This window comes from Aquarana catesbeiana, linkage group LG04, assembly GCF_042186555.1.
Source record: "Aquarana catesbeiana isolate 2022-GZ linkage group LG04, ASM4218655v1, whole genome shotgun sequence".
In the NCBI taxonomy this organism is placed as follows: domain Eukaryota; kingdom Metazoa; phylum Chordata; class Amphibia; order Anura; family Ranidae; genus Aquarana; species Aquarana catesbeiana.
The window spans coordinates 521,883,630-521,906,237 of record NC_133327.1 but is presented as its reverse complement, the minus strand read 5'-3'; the positions used below and the strand labels follow the sequence as shown (position 1 = coordinate 521,906,237).

The 22,608-nt window shown below is 42.9% G+C and overlaps 1 protein-coding gene and 1 pseudogene across 1 annotated transcript in view; one reads left to right on the top strand and one right to left on the bottom strand.

Annotated features, from left to right (window-relative positions):
* Nucleotides 1-2,241, top strand: part of SHPRH (SNF2 histone linker PHD RING helicase) — a 194,231-nt gene extending 191,990 nt beyond the window's left edge. The window contains exon 31 of the transcript XR_012243953.1: nt 77-2,241. The gene's annotated coding sequence lies outside the window, so the exon portion shown is untranslated. The remainder of the gene's footprint in view (nt 1-76) is intronic.
* Nucleotides 1,399-16,382, bottom strand: LOC141141276 (PACRG-like protein pseudogene; annotated as a pseudogene).
* Nucleotides 16,383-22,608: the final 6,226 nt, after the last annotated feature.

Sequence of the window (22,608 nt, the reverse complement as noted above, 5' to 3'; positions counted from 1 at the left end):
AATTCCAGCCTTTTGGCATTTTTTTAATGTGTCGGCTTTCCTTCTCCTAAGAACTCCCCTTGTTCTTTTGTTTCAGATGTACTGAGTACCTCATAGTCTGCTTTCAAACTTTGCATTCATCACTATGGTACCATGTCACATCTGGGTGACACTGCTCCCTCTTCCTGACTGCCAGGTAATGTAAAAAAAAGGAAAGGAGGGCGCAACGACCTTGTGCATTACCAAAGAACATTTTAATAAAGCGTAAACAGCAGTGATTATACTCACATACAAGCGTGGTATATGAGCTTAACAACGCAACAGCAATAGCGATCAGTGTATCTATGGACTGCAAATGGAACCGAAGATCTTGGAGGACCAGACGGTATTGCAGGGTGGCTTACATGTTTAGCTCTGAGGAAGAGGGTCCTCCCTCGAAACACGTGTTTACATAGGCAGATCCCCATTCTGCCTCTCTGTAGAGCGATTGCGGGTGGCCGGTGGTCATCGAATCCGCCGAACGCATGCGCGTGCTCCCGCGGCGCGCAGCCACAGTATCTATTGCATGAAATTACGTACAGGCATCTTGTTTTGCGCAATAGAGCTGACCTGCTGCAGTATATGTACTGTGGCTGGTCGGCAAGTGGCTAAAAAATCACAGCACTTAATGCATGACCTTTTACCATGCATATATAAATCATGTTTACACCTCAGCTTTAATAGCCAAAAAAACTCCTAAAGCTGCATCCGTATACCCTAAAGGCTTTCAGTGCCCCCAGTTTGCCTAAATGCTAGGCTTTTCTGATTGGGGCTTAGGTATTTCCTGGTAAAAGCTGGAGCTTCCATCCACATCCACCTTACACGCATTCCTGTTGGCCACTGTATGTATGGGGTTGGGAGGCAGCCAGGCTCCGATAGTGTCAGGAAGTGTTGGCACTTTGCCCATCCAGCACTGCCCACCATTTTAGCTGAGGGGACATTAACAGCTGCTAAAGGTAGATGCCTGGTTTTTGTTTGTTTTGTTTTGTTTTTTTATGCAAGTGACACAGGCTAGATATCACGTTTGGCTGAGTTGCTGAGTCCAACTGCGGCTAAAATTTTTACTTGATTTTCAATAGTGTGGGGTGTTCTTGCTGAGGGGATTCCCACCACTACCTTTTCTACATGACATCTAATTCATGTACAGGAAGCAAAGGTAAATCTCCCTAATGAGACACAAAGCAAAAAAAAATAAAATAAAAAATGATTGCTGTTTGTGGAGATTTCTTCTTGATTCCTGTCTAAACACACTTTATATTTTTTGTTAATTAGTCTTTTGAAGAGACTGGTGAGCAGATTCTTTAGATCAGGGGTCTCAAACTGGTGGCCCTCCAGCTGTTGCAGAACTACAATTCCCATGAGGCATTGCAAGGCTGACAGTTACAAGCATGACTCACATAGGCAGAGGCATGATGGGACTTGTAGTTCCTCAACAGCTAGAGAGCTGCAAGTTTGAGACTCCTGCTTTAGATGAATGTTTAATGCTGGTCCAACAACAATACTAAGCTGTACCAAACCATTCAAACCTTGTTCACACGGCACCATCTGAATGTGTTCAAGGGTAGCCTTCAATGCTTTGAAGCTTGGGTAATAACGGCAAGGCTTTTTCTTCAGCCCTGGGAACCATCAAAAACTCCTTACATCTCTTTTGTGAAACAAATGTGTGTGGATGTTTGTTCTCTGGAAGACCCTCGGCAAAGTTGATAAGCAGTGGGTCAAAAGGTATTGTTTCTGGAGTGCGCTCCCACTGTAGCTTGTGCTTCACAGAGCAACGGACCAGCCTGCATGGAATGCCTCCTTTGGAGTATATGGCAGCAAACACAGAGGGAGATTTCTGGGGCTTAACAAATGGATCTATAGTTTTGGGGTTGAGTTTACCACTTGATTTTGCTTGAACTCCACTGGCTGAGCTTGTAGAAGGTGAAGCTAACAGTGATGTGGTTTTACTTCTCTTGACCTGTGGTTCTGGATGGACCTCGAGAAGATGCAGACATTGCAGTAAGTAAGGAGAAATCTCCCAAACAGAGATAGAGGGAGATTAAAAAAAAGTCAAGGGTTCCCTTTTGTTTTATTTAACCACTTCAATACCAGGCACTTTCCACCCTTCCTGCCCAGGCCAATTTTCAGCTTTCAGCGCTGTCACTTTTTAAATGATAATTGCTTGGTCATGCTACACTGTACCCAAACAAAATTTTTTATCATTTTGTTCCCACAAATAGAGCTTTCTTTTGGTGGTATTTGATCACCTCTGCGTTTTTTTTTTTTTTTTGCTAAACAAATAATAAAAGAGCTAAAACAAAAAGGTTTTCTTTATTTCTGTTATAAAATATTGTAAATAAGTATGTTTTCTCCTTCACTGATGGGCACTGATGAGGCTGCAATAATAAGGCGGCACTGATGAGGTGGCACTGATATGCAGCACTGATGGGCATTGATAGGCGACACTGATGGGCAGTCATAGGTGGTACTGATGGGTACTGATAGTCGACACTGATGGGCACTGAAAGGCTGCACTGATGGGTACTTATGGGCATTACTGATGGGCACCTATAGGCATCACTGATGGCACTGGCAGGCATTGCTGATGGGCACTGATTGGCATCATGTCTGGACACTGACTAGCGTCCCTGGTGGTCCAGGGTGGCATAACTGGTGGCCATCCATGATCAGCAACCCTGGTGGTACTGGCGGCATCCCTGGTGGTCCTGGGCAGGCATTTGCGGGGGGGGGGGGCTGCGCTGATATCAACGCAGTCCCCCCTGTCAGGAGAGCAGCCGATTGGCTCTCTTCTACTCATGTCTGTCAGACACAAGTGAGGAAAAGCCGATAAACAGCTTTTTCTGTTTACGCTGTGATCAGCCGTGATTGGACACGGCTGATCACATGGTCAGGAGCCTCCGACAGAGGGCCTTTACCGAGATCAGTGTTGCAGTGTGTCGGCTGTTATCCTGAAAGACGTCATATGATAACTGAACTACCGCCCGACTGTCATTTTGCTATAGGCCGAGCGGGAAGTGGTTAACCACTTGCCGACCGCCTAACGCACATATACGGCGGCAGAATGGCACGGGCAGGCAGAATCACGTACCCGTACGTGATCTGCCTCCCGCGGGCGGGGGTTCCAATCGGACCCCCCCCCCGGTGCCAGCGGCGGTCGGCATTTGACTGGGAGCGTCGGGAGGCGAGGGGGAGACCATCCGATCGTGGCCCCCCCCCCTCGCGATCGCTCCCAGCCAATCGGAATCCTCCCCTGCCTGTGTGTAGTTTCACACAGGCAGAGGATGTGATGTCATCTCTCCTCGGCTTGGCAGTTTCCGTCCCAGCACCGAGGAGAGAAGACATGTGAGTGCACAACACACACACACAGTAGAACATGCCAGGCATACTTTACACCCCCGATCCCCCCCCCAATCACCCCCCCTGTCACAAACTGACAGCAAGCAGTATTTTTTTTTTTTTTTTTCTGATTACTGCATGGTGTCAGTTGGTGACAGTTACAGTGTTAGGGCAGTGAGTATTACCCCCCTTTAGGTCTAGGATACCCCCCTAACCCCCCCTAATAAAGTTTTAACCCCTTGATCACCCCCTGTCACCAGTGTCACTAAGCGATCATTTTTCTGATCGCTGTATTAGTGTCGCTGGTGACGCTAGTTAGGGAGGTAAATATTTAGGTTCGCCGTCAGCGTTTTATAGCGACAGGGACCCCCATATACTATCTAATAAATGTTTTAACCCCTTGACTGCCCCCTAGTTAACCCTTTCACCACTGATCACCGTATAACCGTTACGGGTGACGCTGGTTAGTTCGTTTATTTTTTATAGTGTCAGGGCACCCGCCATTTATTACCGAATAAAGGTTTAGCCCCCTGATCGCCCGGCGGTGATATGCGTCGCCCCAGGCAGCGTCAGATTAGCGCCAGTACCGCTAACACCCACGCACGCAGCATACGCCTCCCTTAGTGGTATAGTATCTGTACGGATCAATATCTGATCCGATCAGATCTATACTAGTGTCCCCAGCAGTTTAGGGTTCCCAAAAACGCAGTGTTAGCGGGATCAGCCCAGATACCCGCTAGCACCTGCGTTTTTCCCCTCTGCCCGGCCCAGCCCACCCAAGTGCAGTATCGATCGATCACTGTCACTTACAAAACACTAAACGCATAACTGCAGCATTCACAGAGTCAGGCCTGATCCCTGCGATCGCTAACAGTTTTTTTGGTAGCGTTTTGGTGAACTGGCAAGCACCAGCCCCAGGCAGCGTCAGGTTAGCGCCAGTACCGCTAACACCCACGCACGCACCGTACACCTCCCTTAGTGGTCAGATCAATATCTGATCTGATCAGATCTATACTAGCGTCCCCAGCAGTTTAGGGTTCCCACAAACACAGTGTTAGCGGGATCAGCCCAGATACCTGCTAGCACCTGCGTTTTGCCCCTCCGCCCGGCCCAGCCCAGCCCACCCAAGTGCAGTATCGATCGATCACTGACACTTACAAAACACTAAACGCATAACTGCAGCGTTCGCAGAGTCAGGCCTGATCCCTGCGATCGCTAACAGTTTTTTTTGTAGCGTTTTGGTGAACTGGCAAGCACCAGCGGCCTAGTACACCCCGGTCGTAGTCAAACCAGCACTGCAGTAACACTTGGTGACGTGGCGAGTCCCATAAGTGCAGTTCAAGCTGGTGAGGTGGCAAGCACAAGTAGTGTCCCGCTGCCACCAAAAAGACAAACACAGGCCCGTCGTGCCCATAGTGCCCTTCCTGCTGCATTCGCCAATTCTAATTGGGATCCCACCGCTTCTGCAGCGCCCGTACTTCCCCCATTCACATCCCCAACCAAATGCAGTCGGCTGCATGAGAGGCATTTTCTTTATGTCCTCCCGAGTACCCCTACTCAGCGAACCCCCCCAAAAAAGATGTCGTGTCTGCAGCAAGCGCGGATATAGGCGTGACACCCGCTATTATTGTCCCTACTGTCCTGACAATCCTGGTCTTTGCATTGGTGAATGTTTTGAACGCTACCATTCACTAGTTGAGTATTAACGTAGGGTACAGCATTGCACAGACTAGGCACACTTTCACAGGGTCTCCCAAGATGCCATCGCATTTTGAGAGACCCGAACCTGGAACCGGTTACAGTTATAAAAGTTAGTTACAAAAAAAGTGTATTAAAAAAAAAAAAAACACATACAAAAATATAAAATAAAAAAAAAATAGTTGTCGTTTTATTGTTCTCTCTCTCTCTATTCTCTCTCTATTGTTCTGCTCTTTTTTACTGTATTCTATTCTGCAATGTTTTATTGTTGTTATGTTTTATCATGTTTGCTTTTCAGATATGCAATTTTTTATACCTTACCGTTTACTGTGCTTTATTGTTAACCATTTTTTTGTCTTCAGGTACGCCATTCAACACTTTGAGTGGTTATACCAGAATGATGCATGCAAGGTTTAGGTATCATCTTGGTATCATTCTTTTCAGCCAGCGATCGGCTTTCATGTAAAAGCAATCCTAGCAGCTAATTAGCCTCTAGACTGCTTTTACAAGCAGTGGGAGGGAATGCCCCCCCCCCCAACGTCTTCCGTGTTTTTCTCTGGCTCTCCTGTCTCAACAGGGAACCTGAGAATGCAGCCGGTGATTCAGCCAGCTGACCATAGAGCTGATCAGAGACCAGAGTGGCTCCAAACATCTCTATGGCCTAAGAAACCGGAAGCTACGAGCATTTTATGACTTAGATTTCGCCGGATGTAAACAGCACCATTGGGAAATTGGGAAAGCATTTTATCACACCGATCTTGGTGTGGTCAGATGCTTTGAGGGCAGAGGAGAAATCTAGGGTCTAATAGACCCCAATTTTTGCAAAAAAGAGTACCTGTCACTACCTATTGCTATGATAGGGGATATTTACATTCCCTGAGATAACAATAAAAATGATTTAAAAAAAAAAATGAAAGGAACAGTTTAAAAATAAGATGAAAAAATAATAATAATAAAGAAAAAAAAAAAAGCACCCCTGTCCCCCCTGCTCTCGCGCTAAGGCGAACGCAAGCGTCGGTCTGGCGTCAAATGTAAACAGCAATTGCACCATGCATGTGAGGTATCACCGCGAACGTCAGATCGAGGGCAGTAATTTTAGCAGTAGACCTCCTCTGTAAATCTAAAGTGGTAACCTGTAAAGGCTTTTAAAGGCTTTTAAAAATGTATTTAGTTTGTCGCCACTGCACGTTTGTGCGCAATTTTAAAGCATGTCATGTTTGGTATCCATGTACTCGGCCTAAGATCATCTTTTTTATTTCATCAAACATTTGGGCAATATAGTGTGTTTTAGTGCATTAAAATTTTAAAAAGTGTGTTTTTTCCCCAAAAAATGCGTTTGAAAAATCGCTGCGCAAATACTGTGTGAAAAAAAAAATGAAACACCCACCATTTTAATCTGTAGAGCATTTGCTTTAAAAAAATATATAATGTTTGGGGGTTCAAAGTAATTTTCTTGCAAAAAAAAATTATTTTTTTATGTAATCAAAAAGTGTCAGAAAGGGCTTTGTCTTCAAGTGGTTAGAAGAGTGGGTGATGTGTGACATAAGCTTCTAGATGTTGTGCATAAAATGCCAGGACAGTTCAAAACCCCCCCAAATGACCCCATTTTGGAAAGTAGACACCCCAAGCTATTTGCTGAGAGGCATGTCGAGTCCATGGAATATTTTATATTGTGACACAAGTTGCGGGAAAGAGACAATTTTTTATTTATTTATTTTTTTTTTTGCGCAAAGTTGTCACTAAATGATATATTGCTCAAACATGCCATGGGAATATGTGAAATTACACCCCAAAATACATTCTGTTGCTTCTCCTGAGTACGGGGATACCACATGTGTGAGACTTTTTGGGAGCCTAGCCGCGTACGGGACCCCGAAAACCAAGCACCGCCTTCAGGCTTTCTAAGGCCGTAAATTTTTGATTTCACTCTTCACTGCCTATCACAGTTTCAGAGGCCATGGAATGCCCAGGTGGCAAAAAACCCCCCCAAATGACCCCATTTTGGAAAGTAGACACCCCAAGCTATTTGATGAGAGGTATAGTGAGTATTTTGCAGATCTCACTTTTTGTCACAAAGTTTTGAAAATTGAAAAAAGAAAAAAAAAAATTTTTTTTCTCGTCTTTCTTTATTTTCAAAAACAAATGAGAGCTGCAAAATACTCACCATGCCTCTCAGCAAATAGCTTGGGGTGTCTACTTTCCAAAATGGGGTCATTTGGGGGGGTTTTATGCCATCTGGGCATTTTATGGCCTTCAAAACTGTGATAGGTAGTGAGGAGTAAAATCAAAAATGTACGCCCTTAGAAATCCTGAAGGCAGTGATTGGTTTTCGGGGCCCCGTACGCGGCTAGGCTCCCAAAACGTCCAACACATGTGGTATCCCCGTACTCAGGAGAAGCAGCTAAATGTATTTTGGGGTGCAATTCCACATATGCCCATGGCCTGTGTGAGCAATATATCATTTAGTGACAACTTTGTGCAAAAAAAAAAAAATTGTCACTTTCCCGCAACTTGTGTCAAAATATAAAACATTCCATGGACTCAACATGCCTCAAAGCAAATAGCTTGGGGTGTCTACTTTCCAAAATGGGGTCATTTGGGGGGGTTTTATGCCATCTGGGCATTTTATGGCCTTCAAAACTGTGATAGGTAGTGAGGAGTAAAATCAAAAATGTACGCCCTTAGAAATCCTGAAGGCAGTGATTGGTTTTCGGGGCCCCGTACGCGGCTAGGCTCCCAAAAAGTCCCACACATGTGGTATCCCCATACTCAGGAGAAGCAGCTAAATGTATTTTGGGGTGCAATTCCACATATGCCCATGGCCTGTGTGAGCAATATATCATTTAGTGACAACTTTTTTAATTTTTTTTTTTTTTTTTGTCATTATTCAATCACTTGGGACAAACAAAATGAATATTCAATGGGCTCAACATGCCTCTCAGCAAATTCCTTGGGGTGTCTACTTTCCAAAATGGGGTCATTTGTGGGGGTTTTGTACTGCCCTGCCATTTTAGCACCTCAAGAAACGACATAGGCAGTCATAAATTAAAGGCTGTGTAAATTCCAGAAAATGTACCCTAGTTTGTAGGCGCTATAACTTTTGCACAAACCAATAAATATACACTTATTGACATTTTTTCTACCAAAGACATGTGGCCGAATACATTTTGGCCTAAATGTATGACTAAAATTGAGTTTATTGGATTTTTTTTAGAACAAAAAGTAGAAAATATCTTTTTTTTCAAAATTTTCGGTCTTTTTCCGTGTATAGCGCAAAAAATAAAAACGGCAGAGGTGATCAAATACCATCAAAAGAAAGCTCTATTTGTGGGAAGAAAAGGACGCAAATTTCGTTTGGGTTCAGCATTGCATGACCGCGCAATTAGCAGTTAAAGTGACGCAGTGCCGAATTGTAAAAAGTGCTCTGGTCAGGAAGGGGGTAAAACCTTCCGGGGCTGAAGTGGTTAAACTGTGTTCTGTTAGATGTATGTTTTTTTTTTTCTTTTTTTCTTGTTATATAAAATCATTCTTCTATTTTCCTGATGAAATTTCCATTTTAGTGATCTTATACACTGTATTTTCTAGTGAAATTTATTAATGCACAACTCCAGCCCAAACTGGTTTCTTTTTTGTTTTCCATAGGTCGGACAGATTATAACTTTTCTTGCGTATTATGTGGGATTTTGTATTCCCATCATCTCCAGTTCTCAAAACATCCAAACTCATTTCTGCTTGAATAGGTTTTTGTTTCTTAAAGTGGAGTTCCAACCAAAAGTGGAAGCTCCGCTTATCTGCCTACTCCCCCCCTCTGGTGCCACATTTGGCACCTTTCGGGGGGGGGGGGTACCTGTTTTTGACAGGTACCCGTCCCCACTTCTGAGAGATCTTACCACCAACCAGTGGCTCCCAGTATATTGAACTCCTCTGTTTTCCAATACTCATTTTTTGCAAAAGTACTGTTTTCCATTTTCCAGCTCTATACATAACCTTTGTTCAAGATACAGTAAGTGCTCAAAATGGAATGTGTTAAGGGCCAACAAGTGATGGATCCAAAGTTCAATGTGGAGCCTCTTTTTCACTTAAAGGACCTCACAATCACAAGTTGAGAGACCTGTCTTCTTGTTCACTGTAGTCAAAAACTAAATATCAATAACTATGCTATCCATCTTGTATTTGATACTAAGGTAAACCATTGGGTTCACAGGGCATTCTTTATTCCAATTCGAAGAGGACACAAATTATTTGCGAAACACTTGATTTCTCTCCGTTCACAGGAGTCACTCAGTATATTTTATGGAATGTGTGTTAGACGGGGCCTGCTCTACCTTAACTATATACTATATGATGTAAATGATTATACCTTATTACTTTTGTACAGAACTGCTCATAGGTATAACATCTAAATGTTATGACAAGGAAATAATTATGCAATATCAGAAGTGGATAATGTGAATTATGACACCGATATAATATGACAATTCCAAAAGTGAATAAACCTCTATCAATGCAGTAACTGTATGATTAAATAAAGTGCATTAGTATTAGGGTTGTCCCGATACCACTTTTTTAGGACCGAGTACAAGTACCGATACTTTCTTTCAAGTACTCGCCGATACCGATTACCGATACTTTTTTTTTTAAATGTCACGTGACAGTGTTTTTTGTTTTTTTTTTTTTTGGTTTTTTTTTTTAACAGTGCTTGCTTTTTTTGGGGGGGGGGGGGGTGAACGGTGTATGTGTGTGTGTTTTTTTTTTTTTTATTTACAACTTTTATTTTTTACAATAATTTTTTTTTATTCTTTATTGTTTTTTTTTTTTTTTTGTTTTTTTTTTAATCAGCCCTTTTGGGGGGCTTTGGTGAGATATCAGGGGTCTTAACAGACCTCTGATATTTCCCCCTTGAGACAGAGAAAGAGACAGAGGATAGAGATTCCCCAGTCCCTTTCTCTGCAGCCTCAGCTGCACTGAGAATGAATGGAGAGAAGACAGCAGCTTCTCTCCATTCATAAACTGACACATCGTAATCACAGGAGATTACAATGTTTCAGTTATTGTGAATGGACAGAGTCAGCTGACTCTATCCATACACAAAGGAAGGAGGAGGGGGACTGAGGAACGGAGGGGGAGAACGGAGGGAGACAGATAAGGAGAGAGGAACGGAGGGGACAGATAAGGAGAGCAGAACGGAGGGGACAGATAAGGAGAGCAGAACGGAGGGGACAGATAAGGAGAGCAGAACGGAGGGGACAGATAAGGAGAGCAGAATGGAGGGGGACAGTGGAGAGGCACAGAGGAAAGGAGGGGGCACGGAGGAGGATGCAGTGACAGTCAGCGGTGAGCGATCACCGCTGTATGTCACTAAAGCAGCTGAAAGCCGCTGGGGGAGAATCTTGTAACTCCCCCATGCGCCGATCACAGCTGTCTTCCAGGTATCGGGTGAAGCATCGGGAGCATTTGCCCGAGTACAAGTACTTGGGCAAATGCTCGGTATCGGTGCCGATACCGATACTAGTATCGGTATCGGGACAACCCTAATTAGTATTATTAGTGCAAACAGAGTCTTTTCTTGGTGGAAAAAAGTTCTGTTGTGCTCAGTGTCCCATAGGTGTCAATACATCCACCTCCTGGGAGTAGTGAACGATCCACACTCACCAAATATGTTGGACTCCTTCACCATACAGCAAGAGGAGTTTACCGTGCTTGTGGGTCATTATTGGAGACCACTTCCCAATGCAATATCCTCTGGTAGTTCCCTCTGTATTGGATAACCTCCGGTGGTCGACTCCAAGGCTCCAGGAACAAAAGAATGTGCAGCGGGCGATATAAAAAAAAAAGAAGCTCCTTGTAGACTAAAATCCTTGGGTGATTTATTTATAAAACAACAGGATACATAAAACTTTAAAAAGCTGTCAGTATGACAGAACTGGACATCACCATGTAAACCATTAGCCCTACTCTTATGCGAGATGTGGATACTGTATCATTGCATAGCATGTGTTCCACTCTTCGGGCCAGAAGTGACATGTGGGAGGGTCAGCTTGACGCGTTTCATCATCAAGGTGCGATGTTATGGACTGTGAGTACACGAGTGCTGTGAGTGCACGTGGACTGTGAGTGCACAAGTGCTGTGGGGGGATGTGGACTGTGAGTGCACTTGGGCTGGAAGTACATGAGTGCTGTGAGTGCACGTGTACTGTGAGTGCATGTGGACTGTGAGTCCACTGTGCATGTTGGCACTAATGACAAAGTCAGAGGAAGATGGAGTGTCCTAAAAAACGATTTTAGGGAGCTAAATTGAGGAAAGGGACCTCCAAGGTAGTATTCTCAGAAATACTACCGGTACTTTGAGCCACACTAGAAAGGCAGAGGGAGATTAGGGAGGTAAACAAGTGGCTGAGGAGCTGGTGTAGAAAGGAGGGGTTTGGATTTCTAGAGAACTGGGGCGACTTCTCAGTTGGTTACCAGCTCTATAGAAGGGACGGACTGCACCATAATGGGGAAGGCTCAGATCTGCTGGGAGTGAAGATGGACGAAAAGTTAGAGGGGCTTTTGAACTAGGTGACGGGGGAGAGGGTAAATTGGTAGAGATAGTCAGCATGGAACATATTCCAGAGGGTAGTATTGGGGGCATTAGTGGTAGGTTGACTAAAGCACCTAACCCAGAGGTAAGTATAGTACAAGTCCTATTTGCAACCCCAAAGTACCCAATAAGGAGATAGTATGCGACCGGTCTAAACTACGTGGCATGTTCACCAATGCCAAGAGTCTGGCAAACAAGATGGGAGAACTAGAACTACTGTTGTACGAGGAGGAATCGTAGGAATTACAGAGACTTGGTTGGACAGCTTTCATGATTGGCTGGCAACCATTCAAGGGTATTCTCTATATCGCAGGGATAGAGAGTGTTAAAAAGGGGGAGGGGTATGCCTGTAGATCAAAAATGATGTACAAGTGAATGTGAGAGATGACATCACTAAGGGAGCAAGGGAGGAGTTGGAATCCTTATGTGTACAGCTACAAAGGGAGGAAACTAAGGGGAAAGTAATACTGGGAGTATGCTATAGGCCCCCTAACCAGGAGGAGGCAGAGGTGGACCTTCTATAACAATTTCGATTAGCGGCAAGAATGGGAAGTGTCATTATAGTGGGGGATTTTAATTATCCAGACATAGACCGGGTAGAAGGAACCGCACATTCATCTAAGGCTCGCCAGTTCCTAAATGTATTGCAGGACAATTTTATGGGTCAGATGGTAAATGTACCAACTAGAAACAGCGTTACTAGACCTTCTGATTACCAACAATACAGACCTGATCACGGATGTGGAAATATGGGGCAATTTAGGAAACAGCGATCACAAGTCAATTAGTTTTAGTATAAATCACACAAATAGGAAACATAAGGGGAAGACAAAGACACTGAATTTCATAAGAGCCAACTTCCCTAAACTGCGTTCCTTGCTAGTAGATAATAATTCAGATAAAATCTTAGGAACAAAGAACACAGAGGAAAAATGGGTATGCTTTAAGAGCATATTATATAAGGGCATTAGCCAGTGCATCCCAGAGGGAAATACATTTAAAAAAGTTAATAAAAGTCCTGAGTGGCTTAACTCCAACGTAAAAATGCATATAAAAGCAAAGGAGAAGGCCTTCAAAAAAATACAAAGCTGAGGGATCATCATCAGCATTCCAACTTTACAAAGAATGCAACAAGAAATGTAAGGGTGCAATCAGAACGGCTAAGGAAGGAACACGAAAGGCACATAGCGGAGGAGAGTAAAAAAAATCCCAAGAAATTCTTTAAGTACATGAATTGTAAGAAAGGGAGGTCAGTTCATATTGGTCCCATAAAGAATGATGAAGGGAACCTGGTTACTAAGGATAGAGAGATGGCAAAGGTATTGAATTTATTTTTCTCCTCAGCCTTCACAAGGGAATCGGGGGGCTTCAGTAACCAAAACTGCAATGTTTATCCTCTTGACGTGTCACAGGAAGCACCCTCATGGCTAACAGAGGACAGTATTAGAATTAGACTTGAAAAACTTAACATTAATAAGTCACAAGGGTCCTTGAGGAACTCAGTCAAGTATTTGCCAGACCATTGTTCCTAATTTTTACGAACAGTCTACTAACTGGAATGGTACCAGCCGATTGGAGAAAAGCCATGTAGCACCAATATTTTAAAAAGGACCAAGATACATCCCTGGGAATTACAGACCAGTTAGCCTAACATCAATTGTGTGCAAGCTCTTGGAGGGGATGATAAGGGGCTATATACAAAATTTTAGTAATGACAACGGTATCATTATCAGTAATCAGCATGGATTCATGAAGAATCGTTCTTGCAAACCAATCTATTAACCTTCTATGAGGAGGTGAGCTACCATCTAGATAAAGGAAGGCTCGGCTTGTACAATAGTGTAAATTTGCTGTCCCCTCAAAATAACTCAACACACAGCCATTAATGTCTAAACTGCTGGCAACAAAAGTGAGTACACCCCTAAGTGAAATGTCCAAATTGGGCCCAAAATGTCAATATTTTGTGTGGCCACCATTATTTTCCAGCACTGCCTTAACACTCTTGGGCATGGAGTTCACCAGAGTTTCACAGGTTGTCAATGGAGTCCTCTTCCACTCCTAAATGACGACATCATGGAGCTGGTGGATGTTAGAGACCTTGCGCTCCTCCACCTTCGTTTGAGGATGCCCCACAGATGCTCAATACGGTTTAGGTCTGGAAACGTGCTTGGCCATCCATCACCTTTACCCTCAGCTTCTTTAGCAAGGCAGTGGTCGTCTTGGAGGTGTGTTTGGGGTCGTTATTATCATTAGAATACTGTCCTGCGGCCCAGGCTCTGAAGGGAGAGGATCATGCTCTGCTTCGGTATGTCACAGTACATGTTGGCATTCAAGGTTCCATCAATGAACTGTAGCTCCCCAATGCTGGCAGCACTCATGCAGGCCCAGACCATGTTGCTCCCACCACCATGATTATAGGCAAGACACACTTGTCTTTGTACTCTTTACCTAGTTGCCGCCACACATGCTTGACGCCATCTGAACCAAATAAGTTTATCTTGGTCTCATCAGACCACAGGGCATGGTTCCAATAATCCATGTCCTTAGACTGCTTGTCTTCAGCAAATTGTTTGCGGGCTTTCTTGTGCATCATCTTTAGAAGAGGCTTCCTTCTGGGATGACAGCCATGCAGATCAATTTGATGCAGTGTGCGGCGTATGGTCTGAGCACTGACATGCTGACCCCCCCCACCCCTTCAACCTCTGCAGCAATGCTCGCAGCACTCATACGTCTATTTCCCAAAGACAACCTCTGGATATGACGCTTAGCACGTGCACTCAACTTCTTTGGTTGACCATGGCGAGGCCTGTTCTGAGTGGAACCTGTCCTGTTAAACTGCTGTATGGTCTTGGCCACCGTGCTGCAGCTCAGTTTCAGGGTCTTGGCAATCTTCTTATAGCCTAGGCCATCTTTATGTAGAGCAACAATTCTTTTTTTCAGATCCTCAGAGAGTTCTTTGCCATGAGGTGCCATGTTGACCAGTATGAGAGAGTGAGAGCTATAATACCAAATTTAACACACCTGTTCCCCATTCACTCCCGTGACCTTGTAACACTAACGAGTCACATGACACCGGGGAGGGAAAATGGCTAATTGTGCCCAACTTTGGCATTTTCACTTAGGGGTGTACTCACTTTTGTTGCCAGCAGTTTAGACATTAATGGCTGTGTGTTGACTTATTTTATATATATATTATTTTATATATATATATATATATATATATGTGTGTGTGTATATATATATATATATATATATATATATATATATATATATATATATATATATATTATTTTCAGTTATATTTTTATTTTTTATTAGTTTATTTTTATTATTTTTTTTTATTATTTTCATTTTTATTTTAATTTTCAATTTTATTTTAAGTGTATTTTTGTTTTGTTTTTTGTTATTTTTTTGTTATTATTATTTTCACAATTTAAGCAATTTATATTATATTACACACCACACATTTAATATATAGTTTACATAACAGATCACAGTAGATAATTATATATGGTGTATGGTGTAATTAGCTCATTTGAACTCAAGATGTCTCCACCAAGGCAGTCAGAATTGAATTCATCAATGTACAGTAAGTAGAGATAATACTTAATGTGCAACTCAACCAGTGGAAAGTACTTCCTGGTACTCTAATCTGAATCATGAGAATGATTGGGGGGGGGGGGAGTGCAATATGTTATGACGAGCCCATTTAAGAGACTGGAACGCAAGGGAGCTTCCTGCTCTTGATAACGTTTCACCTAGATGATGAAACGTGTCAAGATGACCCTCCCACACATCACTTCCAGCCTAGAGAGTGGAACGCACACTATGCAATGATACAGAGTCCACATCTCGCATAAGAGTAGGGCTGATGGTTTACCTGGTGACGGACAGATCTGTCATACTGACAGCTTTGGTTTTATGTATGCTGCTGTTTTATAAATAAATCACCCAAGGATTTTACTCTGAGGAGCTTCTTATTTTTATATATTGCCTGCTGCACATTCTTTTGTTCCTGGAGCCTTGGAGTCACCACCGGAGGTTATCCAATACAGAGGGAACCACCAGAGGATATCGCTTTGGGGATCACTGTATTGATAGTGTTTACTCATTTTTGGAATTGCCATATTATATTTGTGTGATAATTTGCATTTGACAAATGATTATCCACTTCTGATATTGCATAATTATTTCCTTGTCCTAGCATTTAGATGTTATACCTATGAGTAGTTCTGTAGGAAAGTAATAAGGTATAATCAGTAATACAGGAGGTATTATATGACAAAAGGCAAAAGATAATGACAAAAGATATAACAAACACACAAACATTTCAGGCACTCTAAAGGCCTATTTACACTTTTGTGACCTCTTGCAGTGTATGTATGTAGATCAGGATTTTGTTTTAAATATTATTTCAACGGGTTGTCAAGTTGTAAGCAGAAAACTAGCCTCGCTATACTGTATATTGTTTTCCCCGAGCCTTTTCTGGTTTTTTTTTTTTTTTTTCTTCTACCAACACTTAGGTGTCACTCTTAGATACCATCAAAAGGGGACAAATGTTTTCTGTGACAGTTAAAAAATTCAGAATGAAACCATTCATTGTGACACCGAATGTGAAGTTTATTTAGTAACTTGTGTTATTTGTCAACTTCAATGCATTGGTTGTTCAACTAAATTGAAGGATGGGAGACCATACCTCAGATTCCAAAAACCCTGAATCTGTTAACCCTTTAAACATGGCTAAACACATGATGACTAATTCAGGCTGATTTAATGGAAGTGTAACACTTCCCTGCCATCTAGCTTGGTTTTCTATGGTGCAAAAAGGGTAGTCAGCACAGGACCAGTGGTCCGCATTCAGTAACAGATTAACTGAGCTACCATGGACATGCATGGGAGTTAAGTCCTCTGCCACTGGCCAATCAAGGCGGTCGAAGAAGCCAGGGAGAAGTTACTGGCACCGGCGAAGGATCAGGTGGGAGTATTTGCAGACTTTAGCTCTGCTTTAAGTGCCCCCCCCCCCCCCCCCCCCTTCAGACAACATGGTGCCCTGACTTCAGTTCTAGCACAGAAACCAGGCAAGCACTGAGACAGAATGCACATGGATGCCTGGAGCCATTAGTACTAGCAGTGTGTGGCTTTGTTTAAAGTGGTATTAAACCCAAAACCAAAAATTTAATATATTGCAGCGTACTAATTATTAGATGTGGCAGCTGCATTCGTTTTCTTTTCTTTGGCTTTTTTTCACTCTGTTTTCACCTGGTGATCTGGCCAGTAACACACCTGCTGGATTAGTGAGACACAACTTTGGAGGAATGAGCAGAAGCAGCACGGCAGACAGCATTGTCAGTCTTGGGGGGGAAGGGAGTGTTAAATGTATTAGCAGATTTAAAACCACTAACAAATTGATGCCAAACGCCACCTCACACTATTATCCGTTACAGCAAAGAGTTTTTTTTTTTTCTTATTGGGATAAAGGTTGTGCATGAAAAAGTAAAAGCTGATCATTTTATGCACCCCTGCCAGTGTTAACTGGTTGGTCTCATCTATGTAAACTGATACATTCTGCTGGAGAGTTTGCGCTGTAAAAAAATAATAGATTTTCTGGCTGGATTACCAGATGAAAATAGAAGAAAGCCTAAAAAAGGAAACTAATACAGCCATCACATTTAAAAGATAAGTTTAACTATGGGAACATTACATTACACCCATTTTTAGGGTGGAACATGTTCCCAATGCAGCAGCCGCTGCCTGATCTCCCCCTCCCTGTGACAGCAATACAGGGAGAAGTTCCCCATACTAGCTGTCAGTTTTTTAAATCAGCACGGCCGTGCAGGGCTCTGCTCACAAAGCCACGTCATTTATTTATATAGTTCTGTGAATCAATGAACACCCTTTGCGGATGTTGGCTTGTAGTTCTCAATGAACACAGGGCATAAACAACGCCTACATTTTACAAGTGAGTGTAATCTGTTTTTAATGCATTGTTTTAATAAAGTGGATTTACACTATGGGAGAATTCACTTGTTTGTCCTTACTGAGCTTGAGCTTGAGCTTCCCTACAACCTGAACCAACAGCAGAGGAAGGAGATTAGGAGTGGAAGAGAGCACAATGAAGGAGAACAAACATCTGTATATACCAGCATTTAAGGCATGGTGCCATGTTGGTTACAAAGGTTAACTTATTGCCTTATGGCCAGTGGTGTATTTTGGTTTTGTGCTGCCCTAGGCAAGACTAGAATCGGGTACCCTGTCCCCATCTGTTCACAGCTGCGACTTCCTCATCAGACGCTGAGACATGATTTGTCTAAGTGCCCTATATGGAATTACTGCCCATGATTGAACGTTGTGTGGGACGATTGTTGTTTGCGTGCAAGTGGGACTGACACGTGTCGCCCTTGTGTGCTAGCACGGGAGGATGGGGGCACTTTAAATCGTTTTTTGGGGGGAGGTTTTATTAATTTTTTATTTTTATTTATTTTTTACTTTTACACTATTGCTTTATTTTTTTAATCACTTTTATTGCTTTCACAAGGAATGTAAGCATCCTTGTGACAGCAATAGGCATGTGACAGGTACTCATTATGGAGAGATCTGGAGTCTATAAGACCCCAAATCCCTCCTCTGCACTTAAATACATTCAAAACACCAAGATCTGTGTTTTTGAATGCTTTAGAGTTCTAAAAACTGACTGATGGTTTCCAAGTAAACTGGAAGTGATGTCATGTCATCAGTTGTGGTTTACTCTTATGAACAGTCAAAGCCAATTTTGGCTCTGCTTGACTGTCCAGCTAGCTGGCAGATGTGCCAGCTGGTAGCTTGGGTCTCTTGGTGGGACGTAAGAGCCCAAGAGAGTTGTGGAAGGTGGCAGCAGGGGGGGGGGGGGGGGTCATCCCCTTCCGCTGCTTGTAATAGCAATCAAGTGGCTAGTAAGCCATTCCAATTGCTATTACAAGAGAGCCGGCTCTAAAAAAACTATACTGGGGTGATGCCTGCAGCTGCATTCATTTTCTTTTTTAGGCCTTATTTCTTCTATTTTCACCTGGTGATCCAACCAGTAAGTCTGTTATTTTTCAAAGGAACAAGTTCTCCAGCAGAATGTAGCAGTTACAGAGATGAGACAAACCATTTAACACTAGCAGGGGTGCTTACAATTATCAGCTTTTATTTATTTATGGAAAACCTTTATCCCCAAAGGAGAAAAAACTGCTGTAATTGCTTATAAAGTAATAGCTAGCATTTGGCTTTAGGTTGTTGTCCAAAGGTGCCCTCTGCTCTGTGCTCCTTTATCCAAAGGGGGGGCACACTAATAGAGGAGGTGTGTTACTGACCCGGTGAAAACAGACTTAAAAACCTAAGAAAAGATAACTGATACAGCCACAACATCTACATTGGTAAGCTTCAATATTTTACATTTTGGATTTTGGGTTTAATACCGCTTTAAAGGATGGCAGTTGTAGAAGACAAGGATAAAGAGTTTGCTTTTGATCCATTCTTCTGTCTAGTAGGTGGCGGTAAATTCACCTTAAAAGCTGTTTTGTCAACTGTCATTAAACAACATAAGAAGATAAAGAGTCAGGAAAATGACATTGCACACTCTGCCTGCAATATTTACAGTCTGATACTCCAGAGATTTAATTGATTCCAGCAATGACCTGGCAATCGGAACAAAATTCTGGCGCTGCCTGGTCCATGTCGTTGAGTTTCCAAGTATGTAAGATGAAGACCTAATTGCTTTTCTATTCCAATGCACCTCTGAAGTAATCTATGGCTGTGAACTAGGCAGTACTCTGCTGAAGAAAAACTATTGTGTGAAAAGATGAATGGAGCCCTTGTAGACAAGTAGGGAAAAGTTCATGCCAGTGAAAGTTCATTTCAGTTAGAGCTACTCCATATTTTTCTAGTTCCATAATTTCCTAGTTTAGTTTTACCTTCACCATACCATGTCTTCTCTTGCATAGGAATAGTTTCCTTTTGTTTAGGGCTCTTCGATTCTCGCGTGAGAAGAACAGTTTAAAGCTGTACTGCTCTCACGCTATTAAAAGGTGACTCAGTGAGACAACGCATATGAGTACTGTAGTTTCAGATAACACAAACAGTATTTCACTCAGGGGAAAACTGCTGAGGAAGCAAGCATTTCAATTCTATCACATTAGTTGCACAGCCAGTTTATATTTTTCTTCATTGCTTTTAAGTACAGGAAAAGCCATCATAATGTACACAGAAAACATTACACCTAGAATTAGTTTATTAATTAAATATTAAACAAAAATTAAGTAAGTCATGGGCAGCACACTGGTGTAGTGGTTAGCACTTTCGCCTAGCAGTAAGAAGTAAGAAATAAATAATAAATAAATAAGTACTGGAAAAGTTTGAGGATAAACTGACATCCCACATTTGCTATGATCTGTTTTCAAATAAAGCAGCCAGGGATTCCTTTCATCTGTACCAGACTCTTATCCTTAAATGCGGGTACCATACAAAAAAAAAAAAAAGTATACGGTTTCCTCTAAACATATATACCAAACTATATACTTAGTGAATGGGGTCCCCCAAATTCCATACCAGACACTTCAGGTCTGGTAAGGGGATTTCAAGCAAAAATCCCATGCAAAAATAAATAAAAGCATATTTCCCCCCTAAAATCTATACCAAACCCTTATCCGAGCATATAGGCTTGCATGCCAGGAAAGGGAGGAGGACAAAATTGCAATTCCTCAAACTATATGAGGCTGAATATCCTCAACATTTACATAGCAGATTTGCTATTGCTTTCTAAGACTAATGCCGGACCGAATCCGGCGGACAATCCGACCGTGTGTGGGCTTCAGCGGACCTTCGGCAGACTGTTTCTGTCAAAAATCTGACGGACTTTAGATTTGGAACATGTTTCAAATCTTTACGTCGGAACTCCGCCAAACCCAGTTCCTATCGAAAAATCCGCTTGTCTGTATGCTAGTCCGACGGACGAAAACCGACGCTAGGGCAAGTATTGGCTACTGGCTATGAACTTCCTTATTTAAGTCCGGTCGTATGTCATCACGTACGAATCCGTCGGACTTTGGTGTGATCGTGTGTAGGCAAGTCCGTTTGGTTGAAAGTCCGTCACAAGTCCGTCAAAAGTCTGTTGAAAGTCCATCAAAAAGACTGTCGGACCTTTGTTGCCGAAAAGTCCGCCCGTGTGTACAGGGCATAAGGTTACACAAGTGATCTCAAACTCTTGCTACCTGCTGGAATTCACTTGAATAGACTGGAGCTACACAAGATATTTTTATTATTATTATACAGTATTTATATAGCCCAACAGTTTGCACAGTACTTTACAATATAAAGGGTGACCGCACAATTACATTACAGTTCAATACAGATAGAATAGCAGGACCCATCTCATGGGGATTACAATCTAAAGAAAGGGGGAGATGGTACAAAACGTAATAGCTGCGGGGATTATTTTATGGAAGTGGCCAAAATACAGGTTGTAGGAGGAGGTGGGGTAGGCTTCTCTGAAAAAATGAGTATTCAAGGATCACTTAAAAGACAACATAAGAGCTAACCTGACATTCTGACCTAGGGAATTCCAGACTATGGGTGGGGTTCTGGAGAAGTCTTGGAGGCAAGCATGGGAAGAGGTAACAAGGGAGCAAGAAAACAAAATGTCTTGTGAGGAGCGGAAAGGACGATTTGGGCATTATCTGCAGATGAGGTTAGTGATGTAGTTGGGGGTGGTTTTGTATGTTATGGTTAGTACTTAGAATTTTATACATTGGGCAATCTAAAGGCTGTGAAGGGATTGGCAGAGAGGGGCAGCGGCCACGGATCTGTTAGTTAGGTGTAGAAGTCTAGTAGCAGCATTCATGATAGGCTGAAAGGGGAATAGCCTGTGTAAAGGTAGGCCAGTAAGGATGGAGTTACAGTAGTCGAGGCAGGAGATAACTAGGAAATTAATACGTTGTTTTGTGGTGTCATTAGATAAGAAGGGGCAAATTTTGGAAATGTAGCAGAGGTAAATGTAGCAAAATGTAGCTAATGATTGGATATGGGTCTCAAAGAAGAGGTCAGAGTCTTGCACCCTGGAGTGTGTGTGGAGGAACCAATAATTGTGCTATGGATCTCAATGGTAAAATCATGAGGGCGGAGGGGGGATTGGACAGGAGAAAATATTACAAGCACAGTTTTTGACATATTTTGTTTGAGGAAATGGTGTGACATCCATACTGATATGTCACTCAGTAAATTTGTGGCACCTGAAGAGATTGAAGGGATTAGCTGGGAAGTAGAGACATAGATCTGGGTGTCCTCGGCGTATAGGAGGTATTGGAAGTCGTGTAAGGTTATCAACTGGCCTAGGGAAAAAGATATAGAGAGAGAATCTGAGGGGCCCAAGGACAGAACCTTGGGGTACCCCAAGAGAAAGAGGAGCAGAGGAGATAGAGTTGTATGTGACACTGAATGTGCACTGAGATAGGTAGAAGGAGACCCAGACCAAGGGATTGCAGTCTATTGAGGAGGTGTGAGAGGTCGACTGTGTCAACGGCATGAGAAGGGTCTAAGAGTATGAGTATGGAGTAATGGCCATTGATTTTAGCAGTTAGTAGGTCCCGAGGCGTGGCTTGAAGCTTGTGGGCCCCAATGCAAAAGTTGACCTGGGTCCCCACCACTACCACCCACCACTTCCACCGTATGTGCAGATACACCCACCGCATGCCAAGATACTCAAAGTGGCTTAAGAGTTTTGAGTTCCCAGAGTTCCTCCTGACATTAGAGGACAGGGATCACCCCTGGAGAATCAGAGGACAGGGATCGTCCCTGGAGAATCAGAGGACAGGGACCCCTGGCAGGTCATTTGGCAGAGCTCCTTTCCCATTCCAGCACCCCCACCCCCCCCCACAATACACAAAGCTGAAATCACATTCCTTTACACACAGTCTATCAGCCTTCATAGGGTTTATCTGGCTCCGATCTTCCCTAGGGCTCCA